Below are 15991 nucleotides of genomic sequence, written 5' to 3' on the forward strand. Positions count from 1 at the left end.
TCTATTTCCACAAAACAAATTACTCTAAGACTTGGTGGCTTAAAACAATACTGGTTATTTTATTACCTCTCGTGTTTTTTGTGGGTCAGGAGTCTGAGCAGGATTGAGATGGGCAATCCTGGCTTTGCATCACTAATGTCATCACCCTCAGGCATGCCTGGAGCTGCAGTGACAAGGGGTTATAGACGCTTGGTCAGTCATCGTGCTGTGCACAGGTATTATCTCAGTGAATCTTTTATATCCATCTTTGGAGATAGAGATTATTTATTACCGTGATATTACAGATGGGGACATGGCCTCATTCAGGGTGTGCATCTGGTAAGTGGTGTCATCGCTGAGCATAGCAACCCCCTTCCCTCCCTGTCTTTCTCCATCACATTACTGCATGTTGATGTCTTTATAGTACATGCAGATGTTTGAAATAATCTTGTACATTCATTGTGTCTTTTGCTAATTTGTCTCAGTTCCCAATGGAGTCCAATGTCCTTGAGAGCAAGGTTCTTGGGAGCATTGTTCTTGCTGTTCATTTCTTTATCCCAGAGCCTAGAACAGCCTCTGGCACGTTGCATGTGTTCAGTAAATAGTCACCGAAGAAAGCATGGAGTTTGGATTTGCTCAGTAGAATGTCACCTGGACAGCACAAGGAGGTCCCACCTGCAGTAACTCCAGATCCTAGAAACTGCCCCACCTGCCCAAAGATTATTGTTCTACCTCGACTCTTTGGCATGTCCCTCCTCTCATCCCTAAGTATTTCTCTGGGGGAGCTTTTAGAGGCTTGCTCCTGCCCATGAAGCCTTGTTCTCTCCTTGTCAGGGCTCCAGTTTGTTACAGTAATACAGTAATACAGCTCTGTATTACTGAGACTACATTACCCTAAATCCCGTGGGATGACAGGTGTTTGTGCTCCCAAAACTTAGCAGTCACAGATGGAAATTCAGAATCCATCTCTACTGTTTTCTCTTCTCTTTTCTTTCCCTCTCATATTCTCAGACTCTGCTCCAGTCAAGCTGTGGCAATATGGCTACTTATGGCCACAATCTCCATGAACACAAGACTTTCTCCTTTCCCAGGATATTTGAAGCAGCCTGCCCAACTGTGCATTCATAGGCAATGGACATATGGCTTAGCGAGAAATTAAAGCTCTTTTACCCGCATCATTTTCCCTTGGAAAAACGTACCCAAAAAGGGTTACATGCACACTACAGACCCATAGATACATAAACACACACACACACACACACACACACAATTGTATTCCTTGAGTTTTATTTAAATATTATTTTATTTCCTGGATCGCTTGAGTTTCTCCATGCAGCATTTGTACTTGGGGAGGAATGGCATGGCCCATTACTTTAGAGGCCCAGAGAGAGGAGATTTTGGCCCTTTCTCCTTCCAAGTACAGAGTAGTGTGGGGATCAGCATCCTTTTATGACAACAGAGCTGGAGGCCCATGTGTGAGTGCATCAGTGACTGTGACACCATAACCTGGGTAATAATTGTTTTTGTCCTCATAATAAGCCTCTAATCCAGCCTCTCTTCCCATATGATGGGGAATTCTATTTTCTTTTATTATTTTCACTATGGAATCAGGATTCCTAGGCCATGGTAAGACATACTTCTTATACATCATGTTGTAACAGGATTTTAAAAACTATACTGAGTTTTCTTAGAACCAGTCATTTTGATAGGAGAGACAGATTAAGATTCTTTGTGGGCAGGCTGAGATGGCCATCCATAGCAGGTGTGGTGGTCAGTTGTCTCCTGGCTGTTAACACCTCACAGCCTGGTCTTTCTGGAAACAGCTCATTGAGTGAACTGCTAGTTTGCTCACTCCGAGCTTCCTGTGGTGGTCACTCTAGAGGACACCCATTTGCTGCCACCATCCTTCTGTTGGGTCATTATGGCTCCCAGTCCAAGAAGGAACTTTGTAGAGAATCTATGGCTCCCAGTCCAAGAAGGAACTTTGTGGAGAATCCTGAATTCCAGAGCTTTCTGAGACATGCTGAATAGATTGTGTTAGATCCTGCAGGCAATTGCTTTTCATAGAAAGTCTTATGCCAGAAAAAAAAAAAAAAAAAAAAAAAAAAAAAGAGCATAAATCCAGCTGAAGCATTTCAAAATCTGTAAGCAGAATAAATTCCAGACCAGGGTCATGGAAGAGTAATTCTCTTCAGACGTAATGGTCCTCACTAGCAAAATGTGTTCCCCTTCATATGCAGAAAAATGGAATCACTGAAGGAAAGGGCTGGAAGGGTCTTTGAAGATCATCCAACACAGCCCCCTCATTTTCTTTATGATTTGAAGAGGCAGAGCATTTCTCCAAGGCTACAGTGTGTGAACTAGTTGCAAAGCAGAAACTGGAACTCAGGGATCCTGACTCCTGGTCCAACAAATTCTTATTTTGCCAATTAGCCCACTGACCTAGGAACTGTGATATTACAACACATTAGGAGAAAAAAGAGTCAGGGGAGGGAGTGCTTTCAGAAGAAACCGATTCTTCCATTCTACACTTGAGCAACTTACTGTAGGCAGGACAACTAATACTTCAAGGGGATGTCTTCACAGTCCCAGTCTGGTGCTCTTTCTCCAAACAGGGCTAATTGGACCTTCCTTCTGACCAACATGTCTGCATTCTTGCGTTGGTAGAATGGGGAGCTAGAAAGAAGCAGGTGCTGAAAGCTCAAATGACTTCAGGAACTAGTCATACATAGTCCACATAAAGGAGAAAAACGGGTTGAATAAATACAAAGCAATTCAAAAGAAGGAATTATTGGGGCAGAAACTGAGTCTAGTCATCTCCTCTTAGTACCAAGTGCTTGACCACAGACTGATAATGACAGGTAAAAGTAATGTCCAGACAGACTGATGAAGTTAAGCAAGGTCAGGTAAGGACCAAAGCACCAGGCAGGTAAAAGTATTAAGTTCTATGATAGAGAGTTAAGAAAAGAGAAACGGGTGCATTAGAAAGTAAGCATTCAGTGTTTCATTCAGACATCACAGGTCAGGAAAGCAAGCTAAGAGACTGGGGAAGAGAGAGGCAGGAAGTCAGACGGGAGTTCTGGGAAATACAAAATAACAAGCTCAGGTTAAATTATGGACCAGAAGAGGGGCATCTTAGCAAGAGACCCAGGAGAGCACCACCAACACCAAAGACTCCATACTGAGGCAACTGATTTTGACTGCATGGCTTCTCTTCAATACTTCTACCCAAGGTCATAATTTTGCTTCCGAATATGGGAACAAGCAAGGCAAAAACTGGAAGCCATTGCACATGTGAGGGTTAGGCACCAGATGAAGAACAGATACACTGGGTAATGGTAGCAGTAGACATATTGGAAGCCCAATTAATTAGCAAAAGCTTGATTTGGTGAGTGTGCAATTAGAGAAAAGGGACGCATATCATACTAAAGTTGGAGACTGATGGAATTGCTGCCATCTGTCACAAGCTAGGGAATGCGGGGAGAGAGTTCAGCTCACATTTTGTTCAGAGCTAAACAATGTTTTCTGGTTCTATTTTTCGTAGATCAAGGAGGAAGCCTATAAGTTCATGTCACCTACTTGCTACGCCCAGTCTAGCACTCAGCTTCAAGTGATTGGGGCCTCAAGTGATTGTTTTTGGTTTCTAGTACCATAACATATCACTATTAACTGCATAGAGACTCCCTTCGAAGGCTTAAGGAGGAAGCTGAATAATTATTCTCAGACAAAAAAAGGAAGAAGTCGCCTGTAGGTGATAAGCTCTCAGAAACAGATGTCTTAAGGCTCTCAGGTGTACGCTGCTAGGAACAGAGTTCAGTCAGATTTGATTAAGTGAACTAATTAGCAAATTAATTTTCATTACTGACACAGTAATTTACTTCTAGCCTGCAGAGGACTGAAATATGTTTCCAGCTTGAAGAAGGCTGTGGATATTCCCATTTACCACAGACTAAGATTCATAGTTAATTGGGATACTTTATGGTTCTCTGGTGGGAAATAAATCTAAACAAGAAAAAATGTGTATATTAGCAACCATTTTTTCCCCAACAAGTTAATAGCCCTCGGAATTGTGCATCCTACATAAAAATGATTGTGCATTCTACACAGCAATGATTATTTTATGAGAAAATAAAGCCAAAGAGAAAGTAATAGTCAAGTAGGCAATTTTTCAAATGCTGTACACAAAATAGTGAGAGATTGTTAAATTATGTACATTTTCTCTAACTGTAAATCCTTTTTTTTTTTTTTTTTGATACATCCTAATAGAAAACTTTGCTTTAAGTAAAACAAATTGGAAAGTTACTGAAGAAACAGGTTTAGGGTTTGACCCTTCCTTACTTGGGATTACCTCTTCACTGTCTCAGGGAGAATTATTTTCTAGAGAAACGAAATATAAGCAGATACACAGGGGATTGTCTTCCATAGAAGATGGAGTCTTACTGAGAGGACCCTTGATGGGCTTGGGAATTCAAGACCAGGAATAGAGCAATATTGGTTACATTGTTCCATATAAGCATTAAGCAAGAATTTGGAGTTTTGAGTACAGTTCTTTTTATTTATATTTTAATTGGCTGTTACATCTCTCAACGCTCTTCTACTCTATAAATTATCCTTCCATATCTTTTCTTTTTCTTGCAGTTATGTGTTGAGGATCCTTTGTCCTACAGAACTTCCAAAACTTTGTATTTTTCTGCCTGCATCCTGATGATGTTGGATGGTATCTCCTAAATTTCCTGAGGTTTAGTAGTCAGATGTGGAGACATGGTCAGATTCAGGCTTGATTCCCCCCAACCCCCCACCACAAGTCTACCTCATGGGTGGTTGTGTACAATTTCATCAAGAGGTACATAACATCCTCTCCCTCTTTTCATGATGCTAGCAGCCATTGGTGGTCATTATCTACATCAAGTACGGGAAACACAAGGGGAAAATCCAATCTCCTGACTTTATTTGCAAGTTTTATTGGAATATAGCCACACCCATTGGCTTATATATTGTCTTTTGCTGCTTTTGTACTGTAATAACAGAGATGAGCAGTTGTGACAGAGACCATATGTCCTACAAAGCCTAAAAAGCTTAAAATAATTACTTGCTTGTTCTTTATAGACTATGTTTGCCTGACCCCTGGTTTAGAGCCATTAAACTATTAGGGTATGAAAAATGGTGACATTCAAATTTGTCATTCACTTCTCACTTATTACCTACAGAGTTCCTATTAAAAACTCCCTTTGTCAACTCTTGGTTATGGAAGATTGTGTAGGAAATTATTCTTTCCTTTTTTTAAACTTGTTTTAAAAAAGTATGAAGTTGTCTTCTAGCATCCTTTTAAAGGTGTTCAGGAAGGTTGTTTTATTTATTTATTTATTTTTGAGAATTGTTAAGCTCATAAACTAAAATATATTTAATGTGCTTCAAATCATCCCAGTTATTATTACCCTTTATGATGATAAAGCTGCCTCTTCTTTAGCCAGTGGGAGCCTAGACAACAGACTGAGTCTTTTTTTTTTTTTTAACTTTTTTTTTTTTTTTTTTTTTTTTGAGAGACAGAGAGCACAAGCGGGTGTAGTAGGAGAGAGAGAAGCAGGCTCCTCGCTGAGCAGAGAGCTGGACACATGGCTTGAGTGGGATCAAGATCTGAGCCGAAGGCAGACACTTAACCGAACCACTCAGGCGCCCCTAGACTGAGTCTTTATAACACAATCTCAAGAGTCTTGGATAGGTTTCTTGCTTTCTGAAACAACCATTTCAGACTCATCTTGTATTTTTCCTGCCTTAGTCCTGAAATCAGCCATTTCTCTAAGGATCCTCTATGGGGATTAGTGTTTAGAGACCTCAGTCTGGGTGCCAATTGCTAAGGGGTTGGTATTGTTCCTAGCCCTTTTCAGTGGACAGAGCTAGAAAATATGTATTCCTTAAGCTACAATATGTCATGAGTTCAGAACCATACCTCCGATTTAAATTCAAAACTATAAGGTTTTACTTAAACTTTGTTGATCTTACACATGCATATCCTTTCAACCACATGGATGTTCCCAACTCTAATGGACACCCAACACAGTTATACCTCTCATGTATTCCAAGCTATAGCAGTCTCTGCATGACTATACAAACTCTACCACCAGTTGTATGATTCCTAAGAAGTTACTTTTCCCTGTTTAGTCCTTAGTCCATATGACATCATAAGACATAAAATCACATAAACGGTTTCTTCCTGAGTAGAATACATTCCCAATGTATTCACAGTGAGTTTCATTTTATTTTACTTTGGATATCTAAGAAAAGCTTCTTATTTAGTTTTGTCCTTTAATCATGTAAAATATTTGTGTGATTCTAAAGTCACAACTGAAAAATAAGATGTAGTTACGTAACGCTTATCTTAACCCTGCTCTTCTAGGTAAGCATTACAGAAAAAGTCATGGGTTGTCCTTTTTGTTTCGTTTAGAAAATTGTTCTTTTCTAAAAATAAGCAAATACGTTTAAAAAAGATAAATTGTAGAATGATATCTCTACCTGTGTGTGTCTATTTCTAATTTTTTTTCCCCCTTGATGTTTCTTTGAGATTGCATCATCATGGTAGGGTGGATAGTCTCCGAAAGGGGCGGAGGATGGAGAAGAGACAGCAGTAGTGGGGGATGGGAGAGGGAAGACCAACAGATGAGAGAGAAATAAAGCCAATAATGTAACATCTTCCCATGACCACCGTGCTTGCAGTGAAATATTAAACTGAGATATACATTTGTTTGCTCTTCTTGCTTCTCCCCTCTCTTCTCTCCCTCCCTCTCTTTCCTTCCTCCTTCTCCACTGTCTTCTTCGTCCTCTTCTTCCTTTTCTCCTCCTCCTCCATCTGTCTCTCTCTTTCTTTCTCTCCCTCTCATTAAGAAGCTGAAGCTACGTTCTGGGTGTGGAGATGCAGATCAAAACAGAGAACGTGTCAGGAGAGAAGCTGACAGGACCCTGAGTATGTATGTCCCTGGGAATTAGGAGAACTGGGAAGTATCATAGGCGTTCATAGACCAGGCATTGCAAGCGGATTGCACCCTCTCTCTGAGGGATAAGGAGGCCCATCTGACATATGGGTCATACCAGTAAATCTTCCATCTGTCCCTGTATCTTTCTCTCCTGTGAAAAGCACCAGCAAGTCTTGCTTGATCCTCCAATGTCTGCTTCGTGGATGAAGGCCAGCAGCCTCTTGTGGTTATGCTGGGTGAGACTTTGACACGGGCATATAAATAGTTGAACTGACTAAGATCAATGAATGAATCATAGCATCAAAGCAGCAACAGGGTCCTCAAGGCATAACCAAGCCCCAGTTAACCTCAGCCTGAACATGCCAGACATTGTTCCAAGGCATAATTTTTCTTTGTATCAAAGCCAAGAATGTGGGCACAGTGGCAGTTACTTGGTACTCACATTGGTTTCCCACAAAGTAGATATTCCAAGGCAGTGATTTGGTCAAGCAACACATTTTAAATGTGCTTTTCCTTAGACATCCAAAATAGTTCATGTTGTTCGCTGACAACCCTGTTCCTTCTCAGTGGCACAGAATCCAAAAAGCAGGGGCTGCGGGTAACCTTCCCAACCTTCATATTTCTTAGTCAAAGACAAAAATTCTTTCTCAGCTGGTGTGTGTGTGTGTGTGGTTTTTTTTCCCCCAATTCAAATCCATTGTTCTGCTACCAATTCTCCAATTCTCTGATACCAACCAAATATCCTACAATTTAATTCAATTCTGACACTGATTCCAGACACCAGAGATTAAGGGCTCAGTCCTACAACCCTGTCCCCACTTTAAATGTCAGCCACAAAGAGGTCCCTAGGCCACCTTCACTTCTACTGAACTGACTACAAATCTGGGGTTTCCAGGATCCTTACTAAGGTTTGACAATTTACTAGAATGACTCAGACTCAGAAAAATGCTTTGCTTATGATCACCAGCTTCTTAGAAAGGATATAACTCAGGGACAGCCCGATGGGAGATGCTTATGAAGTAGGTAACAGGGAGAGAGGTGGTGAAGAACTTCCAGGCCTTTTCTGAACCTGCCACTCTCTTACCACATCGATGTGTTCATCAACCCAAGTTCCTCCCAAACTTGTTCTGAGTTTTTGTGGAGGTTTCATAACATAGGCACAACAGATTAAATCACTGATCATAGGGATGAATATATTAATTCTAGCCCTCTTCCCCTTTCCCAAGGTAGTCCTGGACTGATCATTCTAATCCTCTAATGGTGTGATTATTTCTCCAGTGACTGGTCCCCGTTCCAAAGCTACCTAGGGACCCACCTTTACTCTACTAGCTTAAACTTAGGTATGGTCACTGGGGCTTGGTACAAATAACAAAGGACCCTCTTATCACTCAGGAAATTCCAAGACTTTTAGGAGGTCTGTGCCAAGGAACCATGGGCAAAGACCAACTATATACATTTTTTTTTGTTATACTACAACTGCCAAACACTCCAAAATCAGCATACTGGGGGAAGAGAGAATGAGGCAGAATGTAGAATGGAGAGGGGTTCTTTAAATCTTGGTATTTCTGGCTTGGAGTCTACCATTTGGGAGGAGTCAAGAGCTAAGTAAATCAGATCCAGCCAAGGATCTAGTACACATAGGTCTGGAATTTGTTGTTAGGTGGAAGTTTGGGAGTGTTACAGAACAAAATGTCAACTGAGTAAATTTAAATAGTTAATTGACTTGATTCAATGATTCATATTGGGCAGCATTCCATCTGACAAAAAGATGGTGTTTGATGCAAAATGGAACATTTTTATAGGTATTAACAGGTGGGACAAAGACGTTATTATCAAAAGAAAGGAAAGGATTGTTTCAGGCAAGGTCACCTTCCCCCTGGGGGTAGGCAAGGGGTCCTATCATACAGGTCAGCTCACTAGTGCTGACCAGAGAATTCCAGATTGAATGGTTTGAATTCCACTTCTGGAAGAGGCTGAAACTGCAGTTAGGTTAGGTAATAAGTCTCGGTGGGATTTAACATAAGTGACTCCGTTTGGGCCTGTTGTTTCTGGTTAGCAGGAGGCAGTAGGGCTGGTGTCAGAACTAGGAGAGACTGACTATGAGAGTGCTCAGGGCAGCCTGAAGGTGAGGACTCCTCCTCCTCTGACTCCCCCAAATCAGCAGCGATCAGGGCCCCAGAAATGAGATCCAGGGATCATTAGGGAACGATCTTCAGCTGGACTGAAAATAAGACCAGGAAAGGAAAGAAGGGAGAGTCAATGCTACTGTAAGCTTCACAACTGTGTTCTAGCCTGGTGGTTTTAACTTGTGTCTCTGTTAACATCAAGTAGGTGGCTGGTTTCCCTAACACTGGAAATTTGGCCTTTTCTTCCATGAGTCAACACATTTCATAACAGGAGGCCTTTCCCTTACTAAGTGGTTTCAAGTTCTAAAATATTAAAGAAATATTGTTGGTTTTCCTGGCCATTGATGGATCTTAAACTTTCAACCTGATGCATGCAAGTGCAAAGTGTTAAATAATAACTAAATTGGGCTATTTTTAACTTTCTGTTCTGCTCATGCTTTATCTTCCTGAAGGACTTTGCCTGCCTTCTGGCCCTTTTTAGCAACATTTTGCTCAGAGAGAAGCTAAGTTCATACAGGTTAACTACCTGTATTCAAGACCAAGATGTTTACACAATTCAATCGGTCCAAACAAAAATATTGGAACTATAGAACCACTGTAGAGATTTCACACAAACCATACCCCTAAGGATGGTTTTAAACCTACATACTTTTGACCTTAATAAAAACAAAAGAGGATAATTTGAGATTTTTTTTTAATGAAGGTAGACTTGATAACTTACATAGTTGACTCACAAATTAGAGATTCCCAGAAAATGCATTAGTCGATTCTTCTAACTCTGCTGTTATTAGCTGTACTTTGCCTTAAATGGTCATGACACATTGTAATGTTAACTTAAAACCCCGATCTCTTCAGTTAACCCTGGGCAGCGCTGATTCCACAGGGGGCCAATGGGGGAGGTCCCCTGATCCCAATCTTCTTCGACAGAAATGAAGATTCACTGCTCACTGAGAAAATGGTCAAACACAGAAATGGTGGGAAGTCAGAATGCTGTGAAAACAGCATATGTCTCTAGTTTGTTTTAAGGGCTGCAGACAAAGACAGATAGTAGTTTTGAGGAAAATTAGTATCAGAGAATCAAAAAAAAAATTGAAATTCTAGTACCTTGGGGAATAAGTAGTCATTGGTCTTCATTCTGAAATGTGAATTCAGGTGAGATCTTTAGCTTTGATGTTAACAGGGCAACTTTCTATAAAGTACCACATGGCTAAGATGGTAAGAAAAGGCTACCAGCCCCACCAGCCTTCAGCCCAGGACAAAGTAGTCCTGTTCTCCAGCCAGCTAGCTATAAGGACTTCTCTCTCTCACTCAGCTACAGACTCAAAATGGCAATCATTTCATTGACAACATAAGACAAATTCAGAGAGTAGACTCTTCTTGTCCTTAGAGATGAAACCCACAGTACACCTTTCAAAGCCCCAGATAGATATCCTTGATTATCTGTCCCATTAAAGTGTATCAGTGTCAGCATTTACAGATTATCTAACCAGTGGTTTTCAAGCATTCCTGTGTATCTGGATCTCCTGCCCAGAATAACAGAGATGCGGCTAGGGATTAAAAAGATGATGATGTCAGGCCTCATCCTGGAAATTCTAATTCAATCGGTCAAGCATAAAATAGGCATTTCCAAAAACAAACAAACAAAACAAAAAACCCAAACCTTGGTGATTCTAACATGCCATCAAGATTGAAAATTACTTCATCTTCATTTTGAAGCAGAGTTTAAAGCAGAGAAAACCTCAGTGCTTTTCCAAAATCAGGCAGCTGAAAAGGGACAGGGCTCTGATTCTATCTCAGGTATTTCTGACTTCAAGTTACTGCCCCAATATATTCAGTGTACCATATGGCCTCAAGGCCACTAAGTTGAAACCTAGAGCCCAGGCCCCCTGAATTCCTGTCCAGTGATTTTCCTGCTATACCATATCCACATCCACTCTTTTCCTAGATCTTGACATGCTGGAATGAGACTCAACAGCAACCCCCCTCTCACTTAAATACTGAATAGGTTGTTCCAGAGACTATGAAGTCAATTTTCTTTAGCTTAAACATTAGCCAAGAGAATAGGGATGACCTACGTTAAATAAAACAGTCTGCGTTAAAATAAACAGTAGACTGTGGAGGAAGGGATCAAAGACTCAACGAAGTGGGAATGCAAGAATGTCTCTACCATATAAGATCAGAAAATACACTTGCTGACTCTGGCTGTGCTGCTCAGGAGGGCCTGGAGGCCATGCCATTTACTGAAGTGATAAGGAAAGCACTAGTGTGAGGGCACCGGGATTGTTGAGGAGCTCAGGGGTGGCAGTCCTCTGCAGCTAACAGCAGGAGGTGCTATTTGAGACCTGGGCTTCCTAGGATCAGTAGAGATGATAAGATCCCAGACTAGTGGAGATCAGGAATCAACTACCAATCATCAGAAACACTGTGGGCATGGTCACCAAAAAGGTAGCAAGATCAGAATGTCAACCTAGAAGATTGTTCACAGACCATGGTATTCCTAAAGGCAAGAGAGTTGGGCAAGATTAGAGTATTGTATCACAGATACATTCAAAATACATCAGGCATGGAGGAACAGAAGACCTATCTCAGTTACTCCAAAGGAAAGTTCTCTTTCCCAGTTTTCAGAACTGAGCCAGTTCTCAGTCTCCAAAACTATGACAGAAGAGGGGGTCAGATCCACATAAGCAAAGACTATCCAACATCATGATAGATTTATATGGCATTGATTCTCCGGTTCTTTCCTAAAGAAAACATTGACTATTAATCCAGGCAAAAGCACACTGGGAAAAGGGAACACACATACCATTTGCATGTTGTGGGAAACCAGATTCAAACTGACACTGCCACCCAGGGACCCAAAGCATCATGCTGGCCCCGATGGAAAAAGGGGCTAAGGGAATTATGTACTAAGTGGAATACTGATCTAGGTCCATCTCACAGTGCCCACTGGTTGCAGATACACCCAGTGGGCATTCTCCCAGGTCTTGAATATATAATGGAAATTGACATATTAAGATGTTGGCAAAATCCTTACACTGGTTCCTTAACTTAACTTATATAATAAAGAGCTATCATAGTAAAAAAGCCAAATAGAAACTCCTGAAACTACCTCCACCCTAGACAAGACAGTAAATGTAAAACAATTACCATATCTTTGGGGAAATGGCAGATTTTTGTCACCCTCAAAGATTTCAAGGATGGAGGGGTAGTGATCTTGCAAAAACCAGTTGGATCATGGAAAATAACAGTGTACTATTGCAAACTTAACCACATAGTACAGCCAATTGCAGCTGCTGTGCTGGAAGTGGTATCTTTATTAGAGACTCTGGTAAGTGGCATGAAGCTATTGATCTGGCAAATGCGTTCTTTTCAATACCCATCAAATAGGACAGAAGCAATTTGCATTCATATGGGATGAATAGCAGTATACATTCATGGTCTTGCCCCAGAGATATGTTAATTCTCTTTCTCTCTGTCACTATAGTGTTGAAAGGATCTCAGCCATCTGGACATTCTGTAGAACACCATATTAGCCCATATTGCTGACATCATGTAAGCTGGACTGCATGAGCAAGACATGGTAAGACATGCACTCTAGGTGGAGGGAAATAAACCCTACAAAGATATAGAGGCATGACACATCAGTTAAATATTTAGGGGCCTTGTGTTCTGGGTCAAATGATTCATCCCTTCCAAAATCAAGAGCATGTTATTTTTCTGTCCACTTCCTACTACTAAGAAAGAAGCACAGGATTCAGTTGGCCTCTTCAGGTTTTAGATGCAGCAGATTATACACTAGAGAATACTGCTCTGACCCATTATTTGATAATGTTAAAGGCTGATAGTTTTAGTAGATCCAGAGAAAAAGATCTCTGAAGCAGATTCAGGGTACAGCATGAACAGCCCTGCCACTTGGGATGTTTTGTGAAGTCTCTAACAAGTCCCAGTACTGTACTTACAGGGTTTCCAATAAAGTCTTGGGTTCTTGAATAATGCTATGCCGCAGAAAAGTATGCACCATTCAAAACACAAACAAGCGGATCTGCTAATGCTCCCTGATAGAGGTGGAAAATCTAACCATGGGACAGCAAATGGCCATGGAGCCAGAACTGCACATAATGAGGTACCATCAGGCATACCAAGTCATGAGCCTGAGAATGCCACTGCAAGATAGAAGTAATATATTCTGGATTGAGCGGGGACAGCTCCAGAGAACACAAGTGACTCAGTCACTAGACCTCCATGTCCCTTTCCACTATTAAACCAATACTTCTCCCTCTGCTCATACCTTTGGCATCATGGATCATTCCCAATGTCCAACTGAGAAAGGAGAAAAATTCCTGCTTAATATACACCTGGAGTCAGTTCAGTAGGTGTGTGTGAACTGAAAATGCAATTCTGTGTGATTTAGCTGTGGACCCCAAGAAACCAGAATCAAGAAGAAATCTTCCCATTGGGAAGAGCTTCAGGTGGTACTCATGACCATCCACTCTGTGTTAAGAAATCATTGGTCTGAAGTTAGAATGTGGACTCACGGTCAATGGCAAGTGGTTCAGCTGGTTGGACAATGGCCTAGAAGAAGCAAGGCTGGAGAAGAGACAGAGAGATCCAGAGAAGAAGCATATGGATAGATATGTATGAGTGAGAACCAAGTGTGATGACTTTGTATTGCATCTCATTCCCACCACAGAACATCCACTGAAGAACAGGCACTAAGAACCCAACTGGTATGTTGACTTAGCCAGTTCATGACAAGGAACCACTGTCCTTGGCCACTCCGTTATTTAGACAATGAGCTTATGAATGGGGATGTCATGATAGTAGAAATGGAGACTAGACACGGGCCTGCCAACAAAGTCTCCCTTTCACCACGTTGGACTTTTACTACTGAATATCCAACTGTCAGTTAGAAAAGACCAAAGCTGAGTACCTCTATAGCACTATCCCATGGATAAGACCAGATAGCTACTAATGGCTGTTCAGTTACACAAGGTCCCTGCTACTCTGGATTAACAATTCATCTTAACCAGGACTGACATGTATTCTCAATAGTAGCTTGCCTCTCCTCCCTGCAGCCAGTGCCATTACTCCAAAAGCCTATGAAGGTCTTGATCCTGAGACCTGCAATATTGTATAGGATCTCCTCAGTCCAAGGGCTGGCAAAGGAAGACTGGCAGTGGGCACATGAACATAAGATCTACTGGTCTTACCACATACTGCATCACCCAGAAACTGCCAGCTTGGTTGAACAGTAGAATGAATGGCTTCTTGAAAGTATCACTGAGGCATCGGCTTTGAGATGACTCTTTTCAAGGATGGGACACTTCCTCTGGTGCTAGATCTTCAACAGAATGCATGAGTCCAGGCACCAAGCAATAGAAGTAGCTGCATCTCTGGTAACTAATCATTCCCAGCAACCCTCTTGAGGAATTTGTGCTTTCTGCTCCTGAGTCTGCAAATCTCAAGGTCTTGGTTCCTAGGAAGCTTGTGTTTGCATCAAAAGACAAAGTAGAGAGTCTCCAGGTGCCAAAAAAAAAAAAAAAAAAAAAAAAAGCTACAGGTGCCATCTGGTCACTTTGGGTTTCTTGTGCTAAGAGACCATCTGCCAAAGGAAGTAGTTACCATGTACATCAGGAGGGATTGTGACCTGATCATTCTGAGGAGGTAAAATTGCTGTTAAATAAGACAATCAGGGAGGTGACCACTGGTCATGTCTAGTTATTCCGGTAAAGAAAGGAGGTAGGGAAAGGGACGATAAGATCAGGTGAGTCTTTGAGATAAAGTACAACAGTGGGTACAAATTCACACTGTTCTTATAAGTTTTCCAAGAAGTCATGACCCATTGGAATTTGGGAGAAACTCCATGCAGATGGAGAGAATGTAAGAGTCAGAAACACATAGCACTGAGTAATAAAATGTGTGAACTTAGTAGCTGCTTGGTGCCTGGTCCAGGATCCTTCTACTGCTCCATGAACCCATCCCTCAGCTGCTGCAAGTACTTGTGGCCAATAGTTGACAACTGTGACAGTCCCGTCTTCCTTCTTGTGCTCCCATGGAGTTACAGCAGCTGACCCTAATGTGATTGCAGCTTTGATGGGAACCACTTTCCTCCATTAGGAACCTTGACTTTCAAGCCTCCCTCAGCATTTGGAAAGGGAACTACTACCTTTGGCTCTTGGGAACATAACCACCTCAGGCTGAGACTGTTAACCACACTTCAACTGGCTTCAGGGAAAATGTCCTTCCTCATCCACAGGATGTGGTCTGGTTTCCAGAGCCCAAGGAATTCAACCCCAATCTTCAACAGTGTTCTTAGGAAGTGTGGCATAGTCAATCTTACAAGGACGTCGTTCATCCAGCATCTCATTCAGTTCAGTTCCTGCCAGCCTATCTTCCAGCACACTGATCCTCAACCAGAGATGATGTTTGCCCTGGACATTTGGTAAAGTCTAAATACATCTCTGGTTGACACAAGTGAGTGGGGGAGGAAGGATGTTACTGGCATCTAGTGGGTAGAAGCCAACGGTGCTGCCAAATATCCCATAGTGCAAAGGATATCACCACCACATGCTCCCAATTAAGGATTATCTTGCCCCAAATATCAATAGTGCAGAGGTTGAGACAGCTTGCTTTAGCAAAGAAGCCTATTTTTCCAGCCACAGTCCGGCTTTCCAACCAAAGTCAGGATAAGATCACACATTGATCTCTCAAGAACACACAGCACATTTTAGGCCCAGAGCAGCTTAAATCCGACTTAAGGAAAAAGAATTCTCCGATCCTAGGTTATGCTTGTCCCTTAAAAAGATATACATAGTTTACTTTTTTAACAGAACATTTACCATTACCCAATATGAAGCATTTGTATTCAGATGAGTTCATGTACCCTGGGAGAATTGGTTACATATTTGCTTCCAGTCT

Source organism: Mustela lutreola, chromosome 15, assembly GCF_030435805.1.
Source record: "Mustela lutreola isolate mMusLut2 chromosome 15, mMusLut2.pri, whole genome shotgun sequence".
In the NCBI taxonomy this organism is placed as follows: domain Eukaryota; kingdom Metazoa; phylum Chordata; class Mammalia; order Carnivora; family Mustelidae; genus Mustela; species Mustela lutreola.